Raw genomic sequence first — 24,634 nt, 5'->3', positions numbered from 1 at the left:
TTTTAATATTGATTTGTAATTTAATAATTGATTTGTAAATCAATGTTTCACAAGCTAACAGCTAAAACAACCACAGGGGAGGGAGAGGGGTGATGTGTCGGGTTTCACTCACCTTGAGGAGACCAAGGCAGGAGCTGCAAAGGTGCTCGAGTCTCAAGATAAGCAAAAGGATAACTGATGCGTGGGCTGGGGTAAAATAGGCACTAAAGTGTCTGTCTGTCCAGCCCACAGGCACACCTAGCCATGAGCAGACTTCAGGTGGCTGGCCAAGTGCTCATTTCAGCAGCTTCAACAGCTCCCACCTTTGCCTGTCTCAGACTCGGTGCTGCTGAGTTACTCAAAATGAACATCTAACCCTTGCCTGTGACAGCACCTCTGCGCCAGGCTGCCAGATGCACCGAGCGGGACAAACGGTCCAAGGCCTCGCTAACAGTTCAGGCTGGGCTCGAACCACTGCTCAGCAGGATTTGCTGCTTGGGATCCAGCTCAGCAGCAAACCCTGCCTGGCTCCTTCCAGCGAAGCGTCCATACATCCAGCTGGACGCCTGCCCGGACCGCAGAGGTGTTCAAACAGCGTTGCTGGAGAAGTGAGCACCCCAGAAGTCTCCAGCCACCTTTTTAAACATTTTTCTAAGTCTGGAGTCTCCCAAAACCTTTAATAAAAAAAATATCTCTGCACCCAGCCATTAAAAAGAGGCAATGGCAGATCCCTTGCTAGCTAAAGTAACTGCACAGCTTGTTACGTTCCCCTGCCAATGGAAACAAGTTTTAATATATATTTTTTTAAGAGGCTGCTTTTTAATAACCGCTTTATAAAGCAAGCTGGGAATAAATACCCATTAAAATCAGATCTAGAACTCAATATTAAAGAAAAAAACAAACACAACGGGTTGAACGTGGCACGCTGTCCCTCCTGCGCTCCCGCGCCGCTGGCTGCGATCCTTTCAGCAGTTCCCCGGCCACATCAGCTGCACCTCTGTGCCATATCCCTTAGTTTTACCCAGCCCCTTTGTTTCTTATTTTATTCTGAAAGAAGCATAACATGAAACAGCCCTTGTGAGAGAACAGGTAGCATCCATCACAACACGTCAGGCAGAACAGACTACAGCAAAACTGCACCAAAAAATAAAACAAAATCACATTTTTGCACTCATCAAGCAAACCTCCAAGAGCAAGTGCTGAAATACAGCTTGCACTTGGGAACTTCTCCACCAAATAAAAATGCCTGGGTCCAGACAGAAATGAACAGCAGACTTACTTGCCACACGAGCAGCGCTCTCCCTAGATGGCTTCGGGCTGGCATCCCTTGGGACACGAGCCTGAACAGGAGGCACGACGAAGCCAAAGGGACATTTGTCCCTCCGGTTAAATTGCATAAACCTATGTTACTGATTATAAAAATAAACAGATTTTTTTTCATTATTCCTGTACTGAAAACATTTAGAGCAGACATTGTTTTTTCAAGCCTTCCCAAGGTTTTTTTACGAAGGCTCCCCAAATTTTTAACGCAAATATCAGGAGTACATTCTGACCACTAGAAGACGAAAATATTTTGATAAATAATTTTGCTGGAACTTTTATAACTTCAAAAAAAAAATAAGTCTCGTAAAATATACTTTCACAGAGGCAGCTTTTTGTGGAAAATTTCGTTGTAAAAAAAAGCCCATTGATTTTTCACGCCATTTTTTGGACTGCTGCTAGGGGATGAAAGCTGCTCCTATTTATTTATAAACAGGAGCCCAGAGGCAGAAGTTCTGGGGCTTGTGCAGGTGCACGCACGTACAAGCAGCTTCCACGCAGCCTTGTCTGGCTGCATCTCGAGGCCGGCTGGATTTTAGCAGCCCGTAGCAAAGCAGGAGTTGCGTCTGCTGACGAAAACAGCATGGATATACCTGGAGGTTCCTGCTGTGAACTGGTAGTTGAGATGCTACAGAGGTGATCGAAGTAGGGGGGCTGCACTTCCCCGGGTGCGCAGCTCGGGGTGGGGGCTGCAGTGCCCTCCCCGTGCACCTGGGGCTGCGGGAGGAGTCACGGCCCCTTTGAAGAGGGATTACAGCTGTGCAAATAATTACGCTTCGGTTCGCTGGCTGAACTTGAAAACAGGTTATTTTGTTTCAGATCCATCCAAAAGGTGTAAAATTTGAGAAGGCCAAAAACCAGAACTCATCCGCTCCCCATCTGGGGTCAAAGAGAACGCTGCTTTCAGCCCCCGAAAGATAAAGTGTTATTTTAAATGCACATTTTTAGTCCGCAACGCCACCCTCAGCACGCCACCAAAAACCAGATGGGACAGAAGCGGAGCAGCTTCACGTGAAGGGCTTGCAAATCGGCACTGCAGGTGCAGAGCATCTTTCAGAGGGCATCAAAGACGGAGCCCTGTGGGCAGTTGGCACAGCAGCAGCGAGACATCTCGTGCCTCCTCTGCCTGGGTGCCAGCCTCTCCAGCTCACCTCCGCTTTCCCCTTCCCCACAGTGCCACCAGCTGCTGATAACTGAGGACAAGAGCACTGCAGGTGCCCTGAGCCAGCTTGGGATGGACATTTCCTGACCCAAATGCTCACGTTTACCATAAGTTCATGTGTTGGTGTGCTCAAGCACCTTGGGGCAGACCCCTCTCTGGCCATGACCTGCATTCAGCAAATGGGTTCCAGGCTTACAGGTGTGCTAACGTACACAAAAACCATACAGTCCTTGAAGTGGTCCTGCTGGAATTAGACAGCAGATCCCCTTTTGGAGAAGGGAACGGGCAAACTCAGAGCTAGAGGCCAAGAACTGCTGGTTTCAGCGGCTCCTGGCCTTTTCCCTGTAACATAAAAGCTGGGAACACGCCTCTTGCTGCTCATGCCCCAGCCATGCAAAACAAACTTTGCTCTTCACATCTCTACTACCAGTATTATCACCAGTCCACGTAGCTGAGGTCTTGTGGTAAGATTGGGGTGATATGGAGCAGGTGAAAGATGAGAACTAGCAGAAGTACCCGTGCAAACATCACCTCGCATCCCCCAGTACCGCTATCATGGGCTGATGGGGCACAGCTCCCGCTGTTATCCCAGCCAGCAGCCTGCATATACGTCTCCTTAAAATAGGCTGCACATAAAGTGAACCTGGCATGCTTTGGCATATAAAGCTGCACTTAATGAAGAAGTGGTTTAAAAAAAGCCCAGCTGTTGCCAAGAATATTTCACCAAATCAGAAGAGGCGCTGGGCCAAGCTCTTTGCTGTGCCAGATGCATTCATGCTAGGCTCCTTTCTGGATGACTCAACGGCACAAACGCGCTCCAGCCCCAGGCTCAGCGCAGAGGGTGGAGGAAACAGTCTGCTCCAACACCGGGACGCAGGCACTGGGAGCCTGTGCCTTGCTTTAGTAGCCTTGGATGGGGACCTAGCTGTGTTCACACTACCAGCACACGCTTCTCTTCCTCACCAACATCCCAGCGCTGCTTTTGGAGCCCCGGAGATCTTCCCCAAACCTTTCTCCATCATCTCCTCAGATTTTAACCTGGTGACCTGAAATCAAACCTCCCCCTTATGTTTTCTGGTTCATTTGCTGTTTCCCAGCACAGAACAGCCCCCAGAATCACATCCGATGTTTTTCGGACCTGCAGACCTCGCTCCAACAGTGAGAATGAGACAATTTAATTGCTTATCTTTCATTCATTTCAACCAAAGCTTTGCTATTACGTTGGAAACCACTTTTCCCTTTGCTGTTCAATCAGATTTACAACAGGCTTCAGCTACCTGATATTTATCTATCTTGCATGTACAACAGAATGGAGGGGGACATAATATAAGTCTGTAATAAAAGCCCTAGGGGCAGGGCTGTTTGGAAATGGGTGATTTAAGGTCTATGCCAGCCATCCAGCTCCTGACTGCAGCTGAGGATTGAACAGAAATGGCCTTGCACTCAACAGCTGAAACAAGACATGGAGAAAGGCCCCAGGGCAGAGGTGATGGATGGGAGAAGCAGCAGGCACAAGACACAGGACCTCGCTCTGCCTCTGCTCTGCTGTGTCAGGAGACCAGCTGCACCTAACCTAGCTCAGGCTGGAAGAGGTTCCCCATCCCCAGCCACCACACCGAGGGTAGGAAATAACCAAGCTGCAATATGAACTGAAGGGTCAGGTCCTCTCTTGGGGCACACAAGTCCATGCCAGCTCCGACACAACGTGTAGCAGTGACTCCAGCCGCTCGGGCATCCTTCAGGCAGGAGTTATCCCTGTTGGCAATGCCAGCAGGCGCTCCGAGACCAAATCCTGCTCTGCTGAAGGGGTGCAAGGCTCATTTTGCATGCAGTAGATTTCCAGTCTGCCCGAGTGTTACCGGATGGCGCTGCCACCATCACGGTGTGCAGCTGGAGCGTACTGCCCTCCTCGAACTGATGGACCAGTCAGTGTTACACAGCAACACACACCAAAAATGTAAATGTGCCTGTGGTTCTTGGAAGCCTAATAAAGTTCAGCTTCCTAATAGCATAACACAAACAAATAGATTATTCAGTGCATCATCCATGGCATTTATTAACATTAGGTAACCCGTACTCATTGGCTGCTTTTCTGAGTAGCCATCAGCAGAGATTTATTTCCTTCCAAATGATTTCTCCCCTCGTGAGTCAGAAGGGATCTATGTGAAAGTCATCTTCTGGAAAAATACAGTAAAAGAAAAAAAAAATCTATCCCTAAATTGCTCCTTTTCAACACAGCCTGAATTACAGTAGCTTTTAAGAGTGTAGCAGAACAGTCCAACATACAAGGCTTCCTTTCTGTTGCAGGAGAGGCTAAGACAGACAGTTAAAGCTCCGTGTTTACATCCTCTTCAAGACGGACGGTTGGTTTTCTTCTCTCACCAAATATGTGTAGCTGGCCCGCCTCCAGTGCCCCAGAGGTGCTGCCGCCATACTTCGCTGTCTTCCAAAAAAAATAAATAAATAAACGTTGTTTTTCCTAATGTATTTCACCATTCAAGCAGTCGCTGCTCAGCCTGTGAAGAGGCAGGAGCTGCAGATACCAGCACTGGGCCGCTCGCCGCTTGCACCATTACCTCTGCTGATGGGTCGTGACGCCTTCACAGCAGGGAAACTGCTGCAGATCAACCTGCTACTAAACAGGGCGAAAGGTGTCACCTTCTCCCTAAATCCCGCTCCTCTCCAGGCTCAGAACATAGCTGATGAAGGACTCGAACAAAGGGCTTCCCGTTGACATCAGCGCGAGCTGAAACAGCTACGAACGTAAGCTTCCCGTGCCTCTACCAAGAGGTGTGAGCTTCTGTGCATGGAATTTTGCACTTTTCGATCCAAGCTCGTCAGACTTGCTCTCTAGTTCTGGAAGCTGTCAGAAACATTCCAGGGAGTGCCCTTCCTGGGCTTGCGTTCCTATAAGGCACCTTTACATCCAGCTGCTCGAGAGACGAAGGCAACAAATAAATAGAACTGCAATGTTATGGAGCTTCAGCACGTCAGTCACGTTAAGTGGCTCAGACAGAAGGCTATAATCACAATTATGATAGACTTCCCCCAACCCAGAGATCGCAGCTCTGATTTTTATGAGGTTGCCTGAGCCGTTTGCAAGGGACTTGGCCTTGTTAAGCCAGGAAATCTGCCAGCACACGGCTGGGTTCACGCTCAGTCAAAGCGCCGTGTCCATGTCATGTATTTTCTTGGGGCCTGTGAGCGTGTCCTAAGCCTGGTGAAGCAGAAAAAGGAGTCTTTCCAAGGACTTCATGGATTTTGAGTTAGGCTTTAAACACATGCAAAAGCTACTGCCATTAGTGTTGCTCTTGGAACATCTCTTTTCCTTAACATCAATCACAGGGAAACAGTTATTTGGCCACGCCACCTGCAGCTCTCTACCAGAGTTCATCACTGCCTTCCTGACAGTTTCCTGCTAAATCGGTGGTGATAACATGAATATAATTCGGATGTCACAATTGCCCAAAGCTTAATCAACACCTTTCACAAAGCAACAGTCCCACCAGAGACCCAAAAACAAGAGGGACTTCATTTTACACACCCACATGAGTTCGGGCTGGTCTCCAAAACAGCGATCTGTGCAGAGCAGTATGTATTTCCATTAGTCACGACCACACTGAAGTTATGGCTAATGCAGCATCTCCATACGGAATCCCCTACGTCCTTTCCCCACATCCCCAAGGATGAATCATTCTGTAAAATGAAACAAACAGGGCAAGCACAGGAACGCTTTTTCTGAAGATGCACCAAAAGGTCATCTATACATGCACAGCTGATTCATGTGCGTTAATCGGAGACATGTTTGCTTTTCACAGGCTGCCCATTTCACCTGCCTTTAATATAAAAGCCTGGTAAGCTTCATGGGAAGAGTAGGTATGTCTGTTAATGTCAGTATTGACAGCATGTTGTCTCAAAATTAGTATTTACACAAAGCAAGGCTACTTCAAATAGTGAGTTCTGGAAGTTATCAATAATAAATTTGAAATTATCAAATTGCCAAAGTGAAAGTCAGTCTGTATCTCCAGCAAAGAATGGAGAAAGAGATATCCAAGAGCATTGTACTTCCCACTGACAGCAGCCCTAAAAGAAAACCCAGGCCCTTCAGTTTGGCCTCCTGTTTCTCTTGAGCTAAAGGGCAGAAGCTGAGCATTCAGCAGGCACTTGAAAGAAGTTGCCAGGCTGGACCTACACTGAAAGGTAACTTCTAAGGAAGGAAAACACATGAGAAATGGATGATGGAAACAAAGATGGGGAAAGGCATGCACTTCTAATGGCAGCAGAGCACCAGAAGGTAATGTATAAGCTAGCGGGGGAGGGTACCATGTCAGCAAGTGTTATTTCTCCACTTACAGAACCATCATCCCTCTTTTCCCTCTTCTTCACAACCCAGCAAAGGATGGGAAAAGCAGAACTAGGAAAGCCATCTGGAGGGACTAAGGCCAGCCCTGTCAGGATTCAAAACCACAGCTCTGCTGCTCCATGGAAGCGCAGGTCCTGCTCAGCTGTTCACAGGGTCACGAACCAAGATGGCAAAGGCGAACAGAAGGCCGCAGACACGGGCTGCTGTAAAGGCAGGTTGTCCACAGGTTCCTCTGAAGGCTGCCACCACAAGCGGGGCTAGAGCAGGATTACAGCTGCCTCCATGAAAACTTCAAGTGTGAAAGCTCTGAAGAAAAAGCAGAGCATCCCATGGGAGGGATGCATCACGGAGCTGCATCAACCCAAAGATAAGAAAATTGTGTTATGTGGTGCCTGTGCAGTGGGAACATCAAGACAGCCCCAGGTACATCAGCTCATGTCCAAGCTCTTATGAAGATACCCTCATGTTGCATTGTAGTTTCACGAAGACACCCTCAAACTCTCTGTAAGATGGCAGAAGCTCCCGATCTGTTTGGATCAGTGAACCACGGCCTCATCTCACTGTATTTGGGGAACCTTTGTATGCCTTTATTATGAAACTTTAAATAGAAAATGCCAGAATTGATACAGCCCCATGGAGCTGCAGCTCAACTTTTCCCAGGAACCAGATAATGTCATCTTCCCTTCACCAGGACCTCTGGGACCAACCACTCCCCCATTTTCATAACAAATGGTCTGGGTTCACAGCTAATTCCCATCACTCCACGAAGCAGATCAGGATCCTACATACCCCGAGTTTCTGAATGCACATATTTAATTTAGAAGAGTGCTAAGTGCCAAGCAGCAGCTGAGTCAAACAACTTTCCCCAGCTACTTGGTAGGGACAAAGTGCACACAATTGCACATGTGCTCTGTTAATTGGGACATCCCAAACGATATGTTGCCTTGATGACTCATTAAAAGGCACCAAAGACTTCTTTGACTCCCAGACCTGCAGAAACAGTGTGTCCTCAGCTCCACAGGAGGCATATCTTGAAAGTGTTGCACATCAGGATATCTTGATAGACAGGAGGGAATATTTTTGGGCAGGAATCATAATTCTTTCCTGACTGCTAACATCTGTTTGCTAAAGCCTACAGAACTTCCCTGGAGTTTTGAGGTTTAAAAACATTGCTTGAAGATGACATACTAAATATTACGAGAATGTGCTTCGTGATCCACACCCAAAACCCCCCAAAGAACATTTCATATTTTCAGACTTTGGTCAACAAAACTTTTAGACTGTTTTTAGTTCCTTAAATGATGGGTGTTTAATTAAAAATGAGCCCATGTACCAGAGCTGAGAGGGAACTAGACAGCCATAAACCCACAAGGACAACTTTGAACTAGACTATGATGGGAAAATACTGGCTATATCCAACCCCACCATCTTACTAAGAACTGGGACCACTTGTAAACGCTCACCGAGCTACCACATATAGGTAAACAAGCAGGAGACGGATATTTCCTATCTCAGACACCCTCAAAAGGGCTGCAATGGCACGGTATACTCCTGTAAACTTAGGGGGCTGAGTTCACCTTTCAGGATAGCCATGTCTTATGATCTGATAGCAGATTGCTGAGCTTCTGCAGCCACCACTCCTCTCCCTAGAGTGCTATTTAGTGACACCAACCTCTCACAATGGTTTTTCTGCACTAAATTTGCTAACTTCTTATTCTTCTCCTCCCCCTGAAATCAATCCTGTCCACATTTGTGACTTAGGAAGCTTCCCCCCCAGCCCCTTCATCCCTCATTTGATTTCGTCACTGAATGTCCTGCTGAGATGGATGGACCTGCCATTCCTAAGAACACAAGTAGGAACTTGCACATCTACAAATCCAGGAGCGTACAAGTCCTGGTGAAGAAAGGGGCCTTTGCAAGTAGCTAGAGAAAGGTATTCCTTTCTGAAGACAGAGCATAAAAGGTAGATATACAGGTCTGCTTAGATACAGGTGATCTCCTATGGAAAGATCCATAAGGATACTTATGTCTCTTTAACATGCATGAGAGTAAGACATCCAAGCATCTTTTATGATCTAGCCCTCATTGTCTTTTGAAAAAATAAAGCCCAGGATACAAAGGAAAGGCTAGAAATCCAAACGGTGCCTCAGGGGACAATGGTTTAGGATAATTCTGCAAAAGCACAACCAGCCTTCCAGCCCCAGCCTACTGAAATGGGGACTTTTACCTGTTTTGGAGGACTTGCAGGGATCAGACTGCAGGACCATCCAAGCCCAGTCACCTCCCTCCTCTTGCAGCCAGCTACACAAGCACGTGAGGACAGGCATTTAGCAACACCTCCCATTATTCTCTCAATTTTTTTGGCAATGCATGGCTCAGATTTCTTGAGCCAAAGTCCATGTGCTTAAACAGACCTTTGTATTTATTTTTTTTTAATAATTCCCAAGATATCTTCTTTCCGGCAATTTCTCCAACGCCTTTTGTTTGGATTTCAGTAGTTGCTTGGCAAGTTTTAGCAATGACTTCTGCACTTGACTTCATATGTTATGTGACAAGATACCTCCTCTCACTTGTTTTGAGGGATCTGGCTAATAATTTGGTGCCTCTGCTTTTGGAACTGCAAGCAAATAAACCTTCCCTACTGACCTTCTCCCTGCAGGTCATGGAGCTGAAAGACAGTTTCTTCTTGTTCATCTCTCCCACACAAAGAAATAACACCTACCTCTTGTACGAAAGTCATTCCAGACCATTCATCTATTTTGTGATTTTTTTTTTATTATTGTTTTATTTTATATTTTGTTCATTTATTTTTGAGTATTAAATATCATTTGCAGTTCTGAAGTGAAGGGTATACTAAGGATCTATACATTGCCATAAGTTTTATACCTTTTTTCCTGTCCTGGCAATCCTTAACATTTGATCCTTTTCTTCCCCCAGCTGAGTTGATGCTTCCACGTGATTACCTTTTACCCATGCTTTTCAAAACGCCCCCGCTTGGTCCCTTCTCAGGCGCAGGAACTGGCAGAGCATCTCAGCAATGTGCTGTGAGCAAAGTCAACTTGTCACCTCAAGACCAAGATATACAAACAACTCCTGCAGTCCGACAGCCCAAAGGACAGAGCGGGACTTGATCCTTTAAGTAGGCAGTGGGCAAACATCAGCTTAGCTGTAACGCATGTTTATACATATATAATGTATATGTTTATATATACGTGTAGAGACAGACATTTTTAATAAAGTCGCTTGGACTTTATTTTTAGGCCAGCAGACAGCCACAGAGGAGAAGGCCTGGTCTTTGGCAGCAATCCAGCCGTGCACATTTTCAGCATCTGGCATGCTAACGAGGCCGGCTCTATTAAAATGAGCTCCTTACCACGCTGCCGTGCCAGCTCCCTGAAACAGCAGCCAGAGAGCACTTAACGTGGCCCTCTTCGTAAAAAGATGAAAGGACAGCTGAAATACCTGTTAGAGCATCTCTCCGGGGTCGCTTTCAGGATCAGAAACACTTGGAGCTAGTGCATGCGAAGCTGGCGGCGGGGAGTTGCTGAAATTTGTAGGTCGCACGGCGAGGAATCAGAACCAGCCCCTTAATGAAGTCAGCTCATGCTCTGGGATAGCTCAGCACCATTGCTAGTGCTCTGCTGGGTTTCTCTCCTAATGATGTCTCAGCAGTCCTCACACTAGACATAAGTGGCACAGACTGCCTGGGAAGAGCATCTGGTTAAGTACTGGGCTGAGGTTCTCGTTGAGCTCAGCCCTGCTGTAGGCATACCCTTCCTGCACTGATCTCCGCATGTAATTTGCACCCCTTGATCTCTTCAGGTTTTGACACTCAGGTTCTCTCTACAAATGCAGATCTTCGATTTGCCTGGGGGTTTCTTGCTGTAAAACAGACTTCATTTCTCCTATTTTACTCCAATTCTTTTTTGACTTTGCCCGTTTAAGGCAAAAGATCTCAAGTGGGAAGGATTCTCAGATGTCCTTAAACTCAGATTTCAATATTGGCTGGGCTAAAAAAAACTAAAATAACTGTCTAATATGTTCAGAATACAGTAATTACTACAACAATGGGCAGCAGCATAAAGCACTAAGTTAAACCAACACAGACAGCCAATATAAAACATGGTATTATGAGTAAATAGACCATTCTGTCACTTTCTGAAACCTCTGAAATCCACCTCGTCATTAAGCCCATTGGCAGCTATGTTTCTTATTGCCATATTATTTTGCCTAAAAATATTCATTTAGTGAATGTCAAAAACCTATCAGTCCTCTCAATTCACCTCTCAAGCCTGAACACAAAGCTTGAGTATTTTCAGTCTATTTGGAGCCTTTACATTTTGCCCAGCTGTTTAATAGACATTACAAGACATTAATTATAAGTTAGAAAAATCAGAAGAGCTAAATAGTTTGGGGGAAAAAAAGACTTTTTGGAATTTAAGTTTTAAAGGAAGAATTTTTACCATTTTGACTAGATTGAAAGACACGGGAAAACAAGACTGGGCTCCCTTTCTCTAACAAAAGCTGTAATTCTGACAGCATCTAATCTGCTTGCTGTTGGGACCTTCTTCTGTCCCCACCTGGTATCTATGTCCTTTTCCTATCAGGACACCCTGATCCGATAAAAATCAGAGTCCTCAGCTCTGACAGCCCAAGTGATGGAGCCAAGTGTGCTCCTATAAAGAACTCTCAGCACACAGCCAGCCAGCTTTGTGGTTCTTCATCCCCACTTCTCACCCCCACTAAGTGAAAAAAATCATGCCACAACCAGTGCAACAGGTAAAAAGGAAAATAAATCCTTTGCCTTGCCTAGGCATGCTCTGAATAAGTGGCCAGCTTCCCTGTCATCTTACCCTGTAAAGCCTAGGGCCCAGGTTACTCAGGTCACCGCCTGCCTTTACTATTCTAGTCTGAAAGTGAAAAATTAAGTTCTTCATAGCCAAACTCTGAGCATAGCCCTTTCAGCTCATTCAGAGCTTTTGAAAATGCTGGCTCTCTAGCTGCCCTCACCATCCTCATCCATGAAACGAGGCAACCCAAAGAGTGTCTGGTTCCAGACACCACAGCTTCCACCACTGCTCTCCTAAAACAAGAGGGACCAAAAAGCATCCTGCAAACTGACTGTAGCCACTCAGCTTCAGAGCAGCTCTTCCACTGCTTGTATGGAATATGTTGAATTCATTTGCTGTAAGGGATCGTGGTGTGCTTCAGCTCAGTGTGTAATTACAGACCTGAGAAAAGACCTCAGAAAAAGAGGCAGCTTCCCTCTTACACCCCCAGAGACAAGAGCACGTTTCTTCCGCAGAGATACAGCAAAAGGTTAAGTCGTTTTTACTAATGCCTTCCTAAACTCCATTTCCAATCACATTGACAGTAATTCATGAACCTTCACCCCAGCACCAAGACAGCCATCAGGCACGATAAATATTAGCTTTTTTAATGAAATCTGAAAACTGGGTCTGTCTAGACAGGAAAGGATGAGTAATCAAGCTCTCCAATCAATCCAGCTGCACAGGTTTGTACGGGTATTTGTTTTAGCCAGCATTTCACTTCTAACTGGCAAGTTCTACCTTACACTGATAGTCCCATTATTCGGTTTAATTTTCTAACCTGCAGCTCTCGAGGCCCCTAATGAGAGGTCCCTTCACTTCCACTGGTGATGCCTTCCAGTTCCGCACGGCTCCCGTTTCTGCTGGGCTAGAGAACAGAGGAAAATCTTTCATAAGTAGTTCGACCCTGCTCTGGTGAGTTACCTAAACACATGCCTTGCACACAAGGAATCCTGCTGAAGTCAGTAGGGCAGTCGTATGCATAAACCTGTGCACTGAAGTATTTGTGTAACTGCAAGGCTAAGATACAATCACAAATGACACAGAACCAGTGATCTTTAACTGCCACCTACCAGCAGAAAGATCAGCAGCAGGGAGAGTCGTGGTGGTGGGAGAAGTCACTAATTAGCTCGTCAAATTAAATTGATGGGTCTTGGCTAAAGGGGCAAGTTCAGCCCTACCTTGAATCATCGGTGACCAGAGGTCCCAGCCTGCTGACTGAAGTGTTTTCAGCTGAGACCAGGGCACTATCAAGGCCTTTTCAACTTTACACATCCGTTCATGTTGAAAACTAATTGGTGTATACATACAGTACATGTGTTACAACCTAAAAGCCATACTCTAAATGGACAAGGCAAAGGAAAATCACTTTTGTCAGAGGTAACCACATTAGATCAAGGTCATACAACGTAGCTGTGCTCTTAATTCCCCACTAGTTCAGATTTTAAATCATTAGGGCTTTCAGTGGAACTCCACTACAGCCATTAAAATGTAACAGCTTGAACAAAAACAGGGAGCCAAGTGCAAATAAAAGATGCAATTGCCATTTATAGTGAAAAAGAATTTAAAATGGTTGCTGAAGGCCTTGGACTAAGCCACTGCAGGCAGGAACCCTCTCCATCAGGACCCCTATGCCATGCTTCAGTCTGTGGGACCTGTGCACATAGGATCCCCTATCAGCTTGGCTAGTTCAGTGTCATTAGCTGCTCTTTTGGATGTGGTATGCTCTCATTTTTCAAAACTCGGAATAAAGTAATATTCTCTGGGGGCAAGGGGAACTTCAGCCTTCAAAATGCTTGAGCAGAAACTCAGGATATCCTCAGTCACAAGACTTTGATCCTTCCTTTGCTTTCAGATTTGCTTTCCAATATAAAGAAAATCAATCAGCAGAGGTTTCCAGAGGCACTTCGAGCCCCTAGATTACCAGTGGCTTCAGGAATTTTCTGTAATTTAACTACTGCTCTCAAGGCATACAAGAGGCTCAACTGTTTTACCTTCAGCCACTTATGGGTGCCGTCATCTCTGCCATCCCTGCTCACAACCCTGAATTTCACAGGGGTGTCCCCACGTGTGGCTGTCTGCCAGCTCCCCCCAGACAGAGGGGGAAGGCACAGGTCTCAAAGCAGCAGGTCGTGTTTCCCAGACTGCTGCTACACCTCCCCAGACCAAAAGGCTCAGCTCCTGAGCGTTTTGGTTACCAGAGAGGGACTGTCTCAGAGTGGGTGGCCACACTCAAAAAGCAAAACCAAGGTGATGTTTTTTCATGCAAGTGCATGCAATACATGTCTATATTACATAAGTGTCCCTATATTATGTAAGACTGTTGGACTTGATGTTCTTAAGGGTCTTTTTCCAACGTAAACGACTGTGAGATTCTGAGTTCCAAACCTTCCCCCTCTATTATTTGTGGAATCAGGCTATCCGGTATCTGCAGATATTTGGACAACATCCCAATTCCCCAAAGCTTCAGTACAATGGAGCTTTTGTCTGGGAACTCATTACAAAGTTTATTATTAATTGCTCAGACGCGTCAGTCACCCAGCTGAGGTGTAGAGGCCATTCCCAAGGGCAGAGGTGCCTCGTCGCCCCGGAGCCCCTCTCACCACCAAGCTGGCCGTAGGAAGCACGAAAAGCACACAAACTAATCCAGATTTGCCCACCTACCTGCCTGGAGGGCTTCAGTGTATTATGGGATAGCACCTTGCCTACGCCAATGGTGAAAACCTACAAGTTTGTGCAGAAAGCGAGCAGCTAATAACCCAAATTCTGCAGCTTGTTGTTGGAAAAGGACTTGGCTCTGACAAGCAGAGGAAATGGAAGAGCCCAGCTCTGCCTTTATCTGAGGCTCACTCGTCTCAGTCTGCGGTAGGTTTGAAGCCAGCGAGCCGGTTTGGATAGCAGAGCGCTCGGGTTTGTCAGCTACGGCGGGTTTAGACTGGACTTGAGCAGGATTCGAGATGAGAACAGCTAGGAGAAAGTGAGTGGCCAGATAAAAAGCTTTCTCTGGAGGGGTTCCAGTACTGCCACCTATGCAAACTGAGCCCTGGCACAAAATCTGGAAAAATAGTTGGCTTGGATTTGTCATATGTTTCCTCAGCGCGGTGGGAAGTCTATAACTGTAGCAAGTACTATTATCTCCTCTTTAAATAGAGCATCCAGCCCCATTTAGTTTTGTCCGCAGTGATAAATGACAGCTCAAAATGCAGCCTTGGCTACGACAGCACCTGGTAGGTGTGGAAGACCCCGTGTCACACCATCCACGTGAACGAGCAATGCCAGCACTGCCAGCCCTGAGCAGCCAGCAGCTCCAAAGCTAACGAAGGTTGGCGTACATCAGCCTACAGACCTCCCCACTGCCAGTGTCTTCCCAGATAAATTCAGTCACGTTAAATCATTTCACCCATTGAGAAAAACGCTCAAGTTGCTGCAATTCCTCAAGACCCATTGCTACAGCCAATACTGTTTCTGCACATTTCCCCCCCCATACATATATACACATATATATCAACATGCAGCTTCCTTTAGGGAGACCCTCTCCAAAAAAACCTGTTGGCAATACAAGAAACAACTTATTCCTTACCCACTCTGAGCAGGAAGCTTGTCTGATAAGCAACAATTTTTTTGATAAAAACAATCTACAATTTCATCTTTTTTTGGCAGTTCCAGTGTTTTTTCATGCAACGTAACACCACAGTAAGGGCTGCCTGATGCCGTGCCCACTGTACGAAACATATTGGGGTTTGTCATCTTTGCTGCTTTCAGCATCCGATCCTTGGTCTCCTGTGACCATGAGCTTTGTTACTTTAAGACAAGAGTCACAGTGATACAAAAAAAAAGTTTCAGGCAGCTGAAGAGAGCTAAAAGATCCCATGCTGGAAATAGGGCATCTTCTGGGCTCTGTTGTTCACACCGAGCTTTTCAAGTAGCAGAAGACATACATGTGCATTTGTCATGGAAACCTGCACTAAAATAGCCCGAAAATGAACCTGGAGATGAATAGCTAGCTCTGTGGATGAGTAAATTTAATAGGCAATGCCCACGTGAGAGCATGGACGAACATGAAATGCTATTTTCACTGGGACACCGAGGTATCCACGTGGCATTAGAGCAACATTGCTGGACCACCTCTGTGGTCAAGGGCAAGCTGGGGAGAGAAGGATGCAAATTCCTCTGCCCCTTGACTTTCTGAATATAAGCACAATCAACACTTTTATTGTGAGACCAGGGTGGGAACTAAGGGAAATGGAGGATGCCTGGTACGAAGGCACAATTTCCACCCCTTAAACCACACATCTCAGAGTGAGCATTAAAAATAGGCAGTTCCTACCCACACAAATCTAGTGCCAGAGCTGGAGGAGTTTGGGACGCAGGGCAAGCTGGAGCTAGGTTACCGGTAGAGTCCCCTACAACTTTGGTTATGCATCTAAGGGGATTTTGAGGCCTTTTGAAAAAGCAAGGTATTATTTACACAAACCGGTTCGGTTCAAACTCCCCTGCCTGTGTTTAAGTGTGAAGAGCTGGCTGCTGGGTTAGATGCAAACCTCTTCACGTGGTACAGGTAGTGTAAAAGGGATCTGTTCAATGACCCTTCTAAAAGCATGCAGAAAGACTGGGTTATATCAGTAAACCCCAAAACGTTCCTGGTATCAACATGTTGAAATATTGATAAATTAAAAGCATTACTAAGTATTTCAGCTCTGCCCCCAAAAGACACCGTGCACGTGATTACAGCTTACAAAATCTTCCTATCATCTTTTCAACAGCACAGCCACAGCCAACATTTCTATCCACACAACGGCTGAGTACACGGAGCAAGGTAGGTTCTGGTGGCTCTGCCCTTCTCCAGAAGGCAGAAAGCAAAGCTGTTAACAGCACCATTACAGCACCTCTTTGTTAATGGAGAGAAAACCACCAAAACATGCTAGTAGGCTTGGTTAAGATCGTGTAAAACAATACTGAAACTTGTTAAGTAATGAAAAAGTCACGATTACTAGGAAAAAGAGAGTAAAAATTATCAGAGACAACTGAATCAATTACAGAACTCATCTGGTGCTGATAATTCAATAGTTATTTAGCCACGCTAGAAGTAACAATAAACTGCTGGAGGCTGGTGGCTGAGCAGCTACGATCTCTACTACGGCATCTGGCTGAAAGATTACATTTCAGTAAGCACCATTTGATTTAGGACCCGAAGTCTCATTTTCCTAAACCAAATTATGTACCTGTAGGCAGGGGCAGACACCCAAAGAGATTATGGAGCAAAGGACCGGGTTAAGAGCTACCCTAGGCACTTAAGGACATGTGGACGATGATCTAAAAGCAACCTTTTTTTTTTCCCTGAAGACAACCTTACTGAAAAATACATGCAATTTTTAACGGCTCTCACTTACTTAGAAGACCAAGGGATTCTTTATACATCCAGAGCTTCAGTTTTGGTGTACTGCACGCACAAAGTGAAACAGTTCACTCTCCTCATCAGCATTTTGTATTTTTCCTCCGAAGACCACGTTCCCTATCTGATCTAGTTTAAACTTCAGGAAGCATTAGGCATAATTGTAGCTAAAAACTTATTTTAAAGTTGACCCACAGCTTGCAAAACTCAGTAACTCCACCTAAAAACTCAGTCCCTATCAGAATTTAGCACACATTTACCCCCAAATAACTGGGGGCAGAGGACAGAAGAGAATGAGCCCCGCATGCAGAGCACTGGCAGAGCAAGATGCTACAGAGATGGGAGCTGGAGAGCCTACAGCTCCTCCTCCTCCCCACCAGCAATACAGCTGTACCTGTAAACTTGCACACCCCTGGCTCCATCCCTTCCCAGGCAAGAACAAACAAGATAACTCCTCAGTTCTTGGTTAGGCAGACCTTGTAGCTGCTCACATCAAGACCTTACAACACCCTGAACGCACCACAGCAGATGAAGGCAACGAGCAAAAGTAGCATCCACAATGCCTATAGCAGAAGAAGCCACAACTATCTCCATTTCCTGGCTCCTGCTTCACTCCAGCTATTCACTGCATCTGAAATATTGCTGCTCATCAGGATTCACACATATTTTACAGCTCCTTAATTTACAAAAAGCTCAGTGAGATGAAACGGGTCAAGGATTTATCAGTACCTTATGTAGTAACCTTTCATCAGCAGCATCTCAACTTCACAGCTATCTTTGTATACCTGTATGTGTGTTTCGCTTGCAGCAAAATAGGTCCCATTCAGTAAAAGGCACATCTGAAATAATTTCTGCCATGCCAGCTGTTATGCAAATCTCCACCCAAGATGTAGCCCCTATCCTACTGCTCACTTTAAAGAGGGCATCAGCGAGAGGGCAGTGGTGGTGATTACAGATAGGGACCCCAATTGCGCAGGGCCTGAGGCTTTTAGGAAGAGCACTGGGCCAGGTGGGAGAGAGGAGCATCACACACCACCGGCCCCCTTGGTGACAGCAGAGGCTACTTCACAACATCCTTTGGCTCAGTCTATATTAGTATATCTGTGGGTTTTTTCAGTCTAGACTGACTCCAGCTGTACGTGCTATAGGATAGCCATGGCACTGAAGCCTCCCAATCCCTCTTGATGCCTTCCACAGTTTCACAATGGCACTTTCCTTTCAAGACCCCATTCCCCACACGTGCCTGGCCACATAGATGGGGTGATGGAAAGGAAATGGCCAGGTGGGAGCCACCAGCTGTGTCCCACACCACTGGGTCAGACAGGGAGTGGTGGCAGAGGCCCCCCTTTGTGCATCCACAGCCCCGTCTGCAGCACAGGGAGGAAATGAGTGGAGCCTCAGGGCTGGGACACCAACATTTCTGCCTGGGCTATGGCAGCATTTGCACAGGAGGCGATTCTTCAGCCTGGGTATTTAAGGACTTGGTAAATAACTACTCAGGGGATGGTTTTTTCAAACATACTAATGGTATTTTCATCAAAAGACCCTTTTTACAGAAATAGACGGAGGAGAAAATATTTATTCAGTGTTCCATGGAAGCTCCGCTGGCTGGTGTTTTATAGGAGTGATTATAGTGTGCTGGGGACAAACAGACGTGGTGGGGCAGACCTAGTCCTGCTCTCAAGCTAGCACAGGTGCAAGAGCTCATACCTTACCTGCTCAGACTTAGCTGAAGGGATTTTTTTCCCCATCTGCTTTTATCTGTGCACAAACCCACTGAAGCCTAACACTATCCCCATCACACCCCTTCTTCCTCTTTTTGAAACTCACCACTTCCCCATCTTGGTCTCTTCAGGGAGTTCACACCTGCACCCTCTGGTCTCTCCAGGCTGCCTCCATTCATCTACAGAGGGTTCATCCTAAATTATGATTCCTCCTTGTGCAGGAATTTTGGTTGTGCTCTTTCGGCACTTAAGTTTTCCTCTAGCCCTGCAGAGAGTCTGCTGCTCTCAAGCCCGCCTGCCACAGCAGACAGTGGGAAAGAACAAGGATGGATGTCGGGAAAGGAGAGCTGGGCTAGTGCTCAGAAAGCTCTTCATACCAGGATCTTTCTCACAATTGCTGAGCCAGCTTGGATTATTATTATTGAAGTGACTCATATGGTCAGTGACAGTGTGCACTTGTGTGTAGAGCCATGAGTCCATGCTGTGCCTCTGCCCAAGGGAGGGAGATGCCACAACAACTGTTCCCCATCCCATAAACAAACAGACATGTGCTGCCAGCTGTGCAAAGAGGGACATTCAGACTGGCCAGTGAGTCAGCCTGTTCTCAGAGATGCAGACAAGCAGCCTGATACTTCCAGTGAAGTCGTAAAGCTGCTGAAGAGGCAAACCCCCAACCCTCCACAGATTTCTAGCAGAGTCCAAGCCTTGAGTTTCAAACTCTGCTTTAGGATTGGAGACAAAGCTTCTGAACCGTGATCTCTTTGAAAAAGGAACTCCACAAAGAAAGTCAGGTACCAACGGAAGTTCAAATACCAACAGAAGTTGCATGTATTGGCACTCACACTGCTTGTGACCCACTCACTTAAAGTGGGGATACAGATTTAATCATCCTGCAATTGCCTTTGCTACCCCAGGGATGCTCTCCTCCACTGCCATACAGTCCAAGGGGGGGGGCACCAATGACAAGCACCCTGTAAAAAAAAAGTCACAGAAGTTTCACCAAGGAGGAATATCAGTCCAAGGAAAGTACAGTAGCATGGGATACTTTTCCAGCAAGATGGATCAGTGCCCTGAAATCACTTAGGTTAACTGCCATAAATACCAGCCACAAAAAGACAAGTCCTTGGACCTCATAGTTGCCCCCTCTCCTTACGTGACATGATCTTTGGAATAGATTTACAAATAACTTGCAGCTAGGCTGAAATAAGAAATTGCATGACGAAAAAGTGAGCAGGTGCTCATTACACACCAGGTTCAGGCAATACGTCTAAGGAGGAAACCCTCTGGCTACTTGATTTGGCACTGAGATATGAGAGATGTTTTACATACTGAGAAGTTGATGGGGTAGAGAGGCACATTCAGGTGTCAACAACAACCAACAGATTCTCATAACTAGATGAAGTTAGAAGAGTTACTATCGTTACTATCAACTGTTTCATGCTCTTGTAATATCCATCAAGGGAATTGGGCATGAGGTAGCCTTCACTCACACACTTTGCCATGTGGTTCTTGCACTTAAAAACTTGCCTAGATTAATACATCGAGTGGAGTTAGCCTTCCTTTGGGAAACGATGCTAATCCGCTCAGAAAAGCATTTCTGGGAAACCTGGAAAAAACAGTGGGCCCAAGTTTCTGCTGGCCCAACTCCACTGGTCAGAGCCGCAGCAGATAGTTCAGCCATACATTCCTAGAACATGACTGCTCAGACATCCCTCCCAGAGGAGAACAAGAGAAACATTCTGATTAACAACTAATTAGAGAAGGTAATCTGACCAGAGAACAACACACAGCCATCCATCTCTGTACGGAGAGAGCTTCCCCAGGCAACCAGCACTTGAATCTATGAAACTTCTGAGGAACTGGGAAGGAGACAAAAAGAAGTGGATGGGAGGTGCTGTTAAGGGGAAGACGATTTCTTGTTTTCCTCAAAGCTAATATTTCTTTTAGGTTACCAAAGTGATCATTGCTTCATTCACAGCTTAAGCAAACAAAGCCCCAGATCTAAACAAAAGGTTTTTAACAGTAAGTAAAGTTCCATTAAGAAATTGCTCAAAACACTCACGTTGGCATGGCCAGATAATTGCAAGGAACAAAACACTTTAAAATTAGCACTGCCCATTAGCTCACAATGCTGTCTCAGTCAAAGTGCAACAAATGACCATGGCAGTCCTGGTATGCATGGAAGTGACTGAGCTGAATTCCCCTCCCCTGTTCCAGCCAAGAAAGCAGTGTGATTTCCAGACAGGGAACAGGAACAGGACATTTCCCAGCACTACCACCACCATTTTCAATGGTTGGCTCATACCCTGAAGGACTGATACCACAACACTGTAGTTAATCTACTCTTCCAGAATTAATTTGTGATGCATCTCCTAAAGAAAAGCGCACAATATTTGATGAGGTCAAATCCCACCCTGCACCTGTAAACTACTCAAGTTCCCTTGGAACAAGCATTCATAGCATCTAGAACAAGCCTATCTGCCATTTACTAGTCAAAAGCTAGGTGGTGAGAAACAGGAAGTGTTCCAGCAGAGAATCTATCCAAGGCTTGAGATGTCCTGAGGTATCTCAGTTTCCAAACTGCAGAATGGGTTCTGGCTGTAGCCATCTGCAGTGCTGTAACCTCAAGGTTTTCTGGAAGACCTGTAGGTTGTGACACCTCGTTCTTCAAATCCATGACATCCTTCAAAGGAAAGGGCTGCAGACAGAGATGTAACTGGAAATGGAATCTCATCACAGGGAGGAAGCATGAGCCAGAATATCCAAGCCAAAAGATTCAAGCTAATTTCAGTTCAATTATTTCTTGAAACCTTTGATGTCTTTTAAAAATTCTGCAATACTGATTTCTTGTGTTACTTTTTTCAATGCCCAAGTGCAGTTTCACATAGGATTCTGCTGCTGAAAGTCTCCTGCTGCAAACTGGTTACCCAGGATGTATGCATCTAAAATATGTATGCTTCATTATTACCTGCAGTGGACCACAAGAGATGGAACTTGCTTTTGTTGCTCCAAACAAGCATCTGACATCTGCACTGTAGAGCAACTTGTGCCTTCCTTTCTGTATCTGATGGGACAGATTTAGATTTCCTTTTACTCTTTTTTTTTTTTTGCACAGAACCCCTGCCATAGAAAATAATCTCACAGTGGTTAGCAAATTATATAACAGGAAATGACAGAACTCAAGAAGTTCCCACCAGACATTATCCTCAATTTTTTGATTTAATGAGCCTTTGTAACAATTCAGTCTGCTCATTGAGACTGATGTACTATTTTTCCACTACTCAGCTCCTGTGAGGGGGAAAGAAGCTTGACAGTGGAAGAAAATATCCGTTCATTCTTCAAATCTGCCAAGTCCCCTGTGGGGTTTCATTATACGCCCTGGGGATAAATAACCTTGATCTGAGTAATTAATTCACCAAATATGATCCACAGAAGTAGTTCATTCACTCTCTTGAAAGTTGTTCCCAAGCTCATACACTTCAAGAGATACCTGTGAAAGGCAGGTAGAGCAACTTGTTCTGCTGGATTACGAAGCAAAAATAGTTTTATTTGTACTTCAGATGAGGGAGGGAAGAGGTATCAAAATAAACCAAATGTTTTTGGGGTTAAGATTTTTACTGCTAGGTATGTTTGCTCACATCCCAGTTCTGGGAAAATTTCCCTCTTCCAGCAAGCAGTGAATTTCCAGCAATAGAAACAGAAAGAAGCAGATGAATTCAGCCTAAGCCATCACTCCCCAAAGATGCTTTTGCTTCACTTCAAGCCAAATTTCATGTCGTTTCCCACACAATACCTATCTTGCAATGCTTCCAATAACTTCCTTCTCAAAATTAGGTGCACTTGCATTTGGACAGAGGCTAAGCAGGATGAGATTCATTCCTTGGTTCAGAGTTAAGCTCTTCTGATGAAGCTGTCATGTATTTGGTCAGATTCAAAATACTCCCTATATCCTCAACCAGACAGGCAAATTGCTTTTATCTGCTATGGCACCTTTCACTCCCAAGGAGCTGCCCTCAGTGTAAAATACAGGTAGAATAAAGGTAGAACCAAGCACTGCACAAATTGATTCACTCCCTGTTCTCCTAGCCAGCTGATTTTTTTTTTTTTTTTTTTTTAGGTCTTGTGCAAAATGAAGCATTTACGGAGCTTCTCTGAAAAGCCATTTCACTAAGGTTGGCTTTGCTCAAGTCTTCTGTTGTGGTGTGCAAATTGGAGACACCAAGACCTCATTCCAAGCCCAACCTATCCATCAGTGCAAGGAATGATTTGGCTTTAGCTGCTCTTCTTTCTCCATAGACCTGGAATTAAGCTGAAGGACTGAAAAAATACTGAGAGCTGAAATCCCAAGTCTTATCTTTAATCTGGTACAGCAGTGGGTATAGCACTTGACTTGACTAAGAACTGGCATGCTAAACTCTGGCCTCTTAGCCACATCTTATCACAGGTGAAATCAAAGCCACTTAAAACTTGATGCCAATCTGGAAATACATCCCAACAGAGTTGATGTTTCAGATGTGAGACTACAGCACTGGTTCTTCAAATTGCTTTTAGCATTTCCTGTTGATTACTTTGTTTCTCAAGTGTGAAGCCAGCTCACACCCCAGGACACCCTGCAGTTTGGCATTTTCTAATAACTCCTATCCAAGGATTTTTCTGACAGCCAGCTGAGATCACCCCATACCATCTGTGATCTCCCACCCTCCCAAAGGGAGGCAGCTACCAGGCAATACCCTACAGACTGAGAGCACCTGTGTATGCAGGTGTACAACCACAGAGATTCTCCTGAGAAGCATGGGAACCTGGAAGCTCCCTCTGTTCTTGCACAGCCTGTTGACATCTTGCTGAAACGACATGGTGAGGGGAGATACTGCTCTGCAAGAGGAGAGGTGTAACAGCTGGGTGGTATCTCTGGGAATCCAAACATTTAGAAACTGTGGTGGACAGCTTAATCCACAGCCAGAAAAGAGTCAGGATGGCCAGCACATTCAGGAACTGGCAAGGCACAGTGGGCAGGATGCTGCAGGAGTCTCTGCCACCCTCAGCTGCTTTCATCACCCAACACAGCTGCTGGCAGGCATGGAGCTGCCTGTGCCAGGCTGGTGCTGAGCACTGCCCCGCAGGGTACCCAGCGGCATCGCTCCCACTCCACAGCCCAGACAGAGGGCAGCTTGAAGGCTGGAAGAGCAAAACAACTATTTAGGCCACCCACTGTCAGAGCTTTCTTTGTGAGTTAGAGCTAGGCAGCAACTCCGACAACACTTACTGAAGGAGAATGCTATTTTCCTTCTTAATTAAGAGCTAAGCATCAAACAGGGATTTATCTGTACAGAGCTGCTGTAAACAAAAGCTACATGCTTGGAATACAGCACAGTTCATCTACCATAAGTGCTACAAAAAGAGACCCACCTGCAACGTCACCACAAAGCAAACGTTAACACCAAAAGGGCAGCACAGAAGTGGAGTCAGAGCCAGCAGTGCTAGCGGTAGCAGCAAGAGCAGAAGGGTGGACTTGCATTATTTAGGCAAACACCAGTTTGGGCATATCCATACTGTGGCTCACAGCATGGAACTGACCTTAACACTGGGAAGATCCAAACCGAGTGTTTGAGAGCATTCAAAACTGTACTGCATACATACTTGGCTTCAACCAGCTTCAGCTGTCCCCAAGTGACCTCATCCTCACACCTGAGCAGTTTGGGAATTTACGAATAAGAGTGCTGGCTTCAGCTTCAACTGCAGCTTTTGCTCAGCTTGGACTATCTACAAGAAAGTTCTCCCTGGTGGGGACTTCCAAGGGCTCTGAGTAAGAGGTTACAGTTAGAGCTCAGTTGCCCCACATATGTTGAGCAACATCCAGAACTCTAA

General features: G+C 45.7%; 1 protein-coding gene across 1 annotated transcript in view; it reads right to left on the bottom strand.

Moving 5' to 3' along the window:
• The window catches only part of LOC106034489 (uncharacterized), a 115,651-nt gene that overhangs the window by 77,244 nt on the left and 13,773 nt on the right, over positions 1-24,634 (bottom strand). Inside the window, exon 3 of the mRNA XM_066999647.1 lies at positions 12,435-12,521. The gene's annotated coding sequence lies outside the window, so the exon portion shown is untranslated. The remainder of the gene's footprint in view (positions 1-12,434; positions 12,522-24,634) is intronic.

Source organism: Anser cygnoides, chromosome 6 (assembly GCF_040182565.1).
Source record: "Anser cygnoides isolate HZ-2024a breed goose chromosome 6, Taihu_goose_T2T_genome, whole genome shotgun sequence".
Taxonomy (NCBI): domain Eukaryota; kingdom Metazoa; phylum Chordata; class Aves; order Anseriformes; family Anatidae; genus Anser; species Anser cygnoides.
This window is presented reverse-complemented; position numbering and strand designations above follow the sequence as displayed.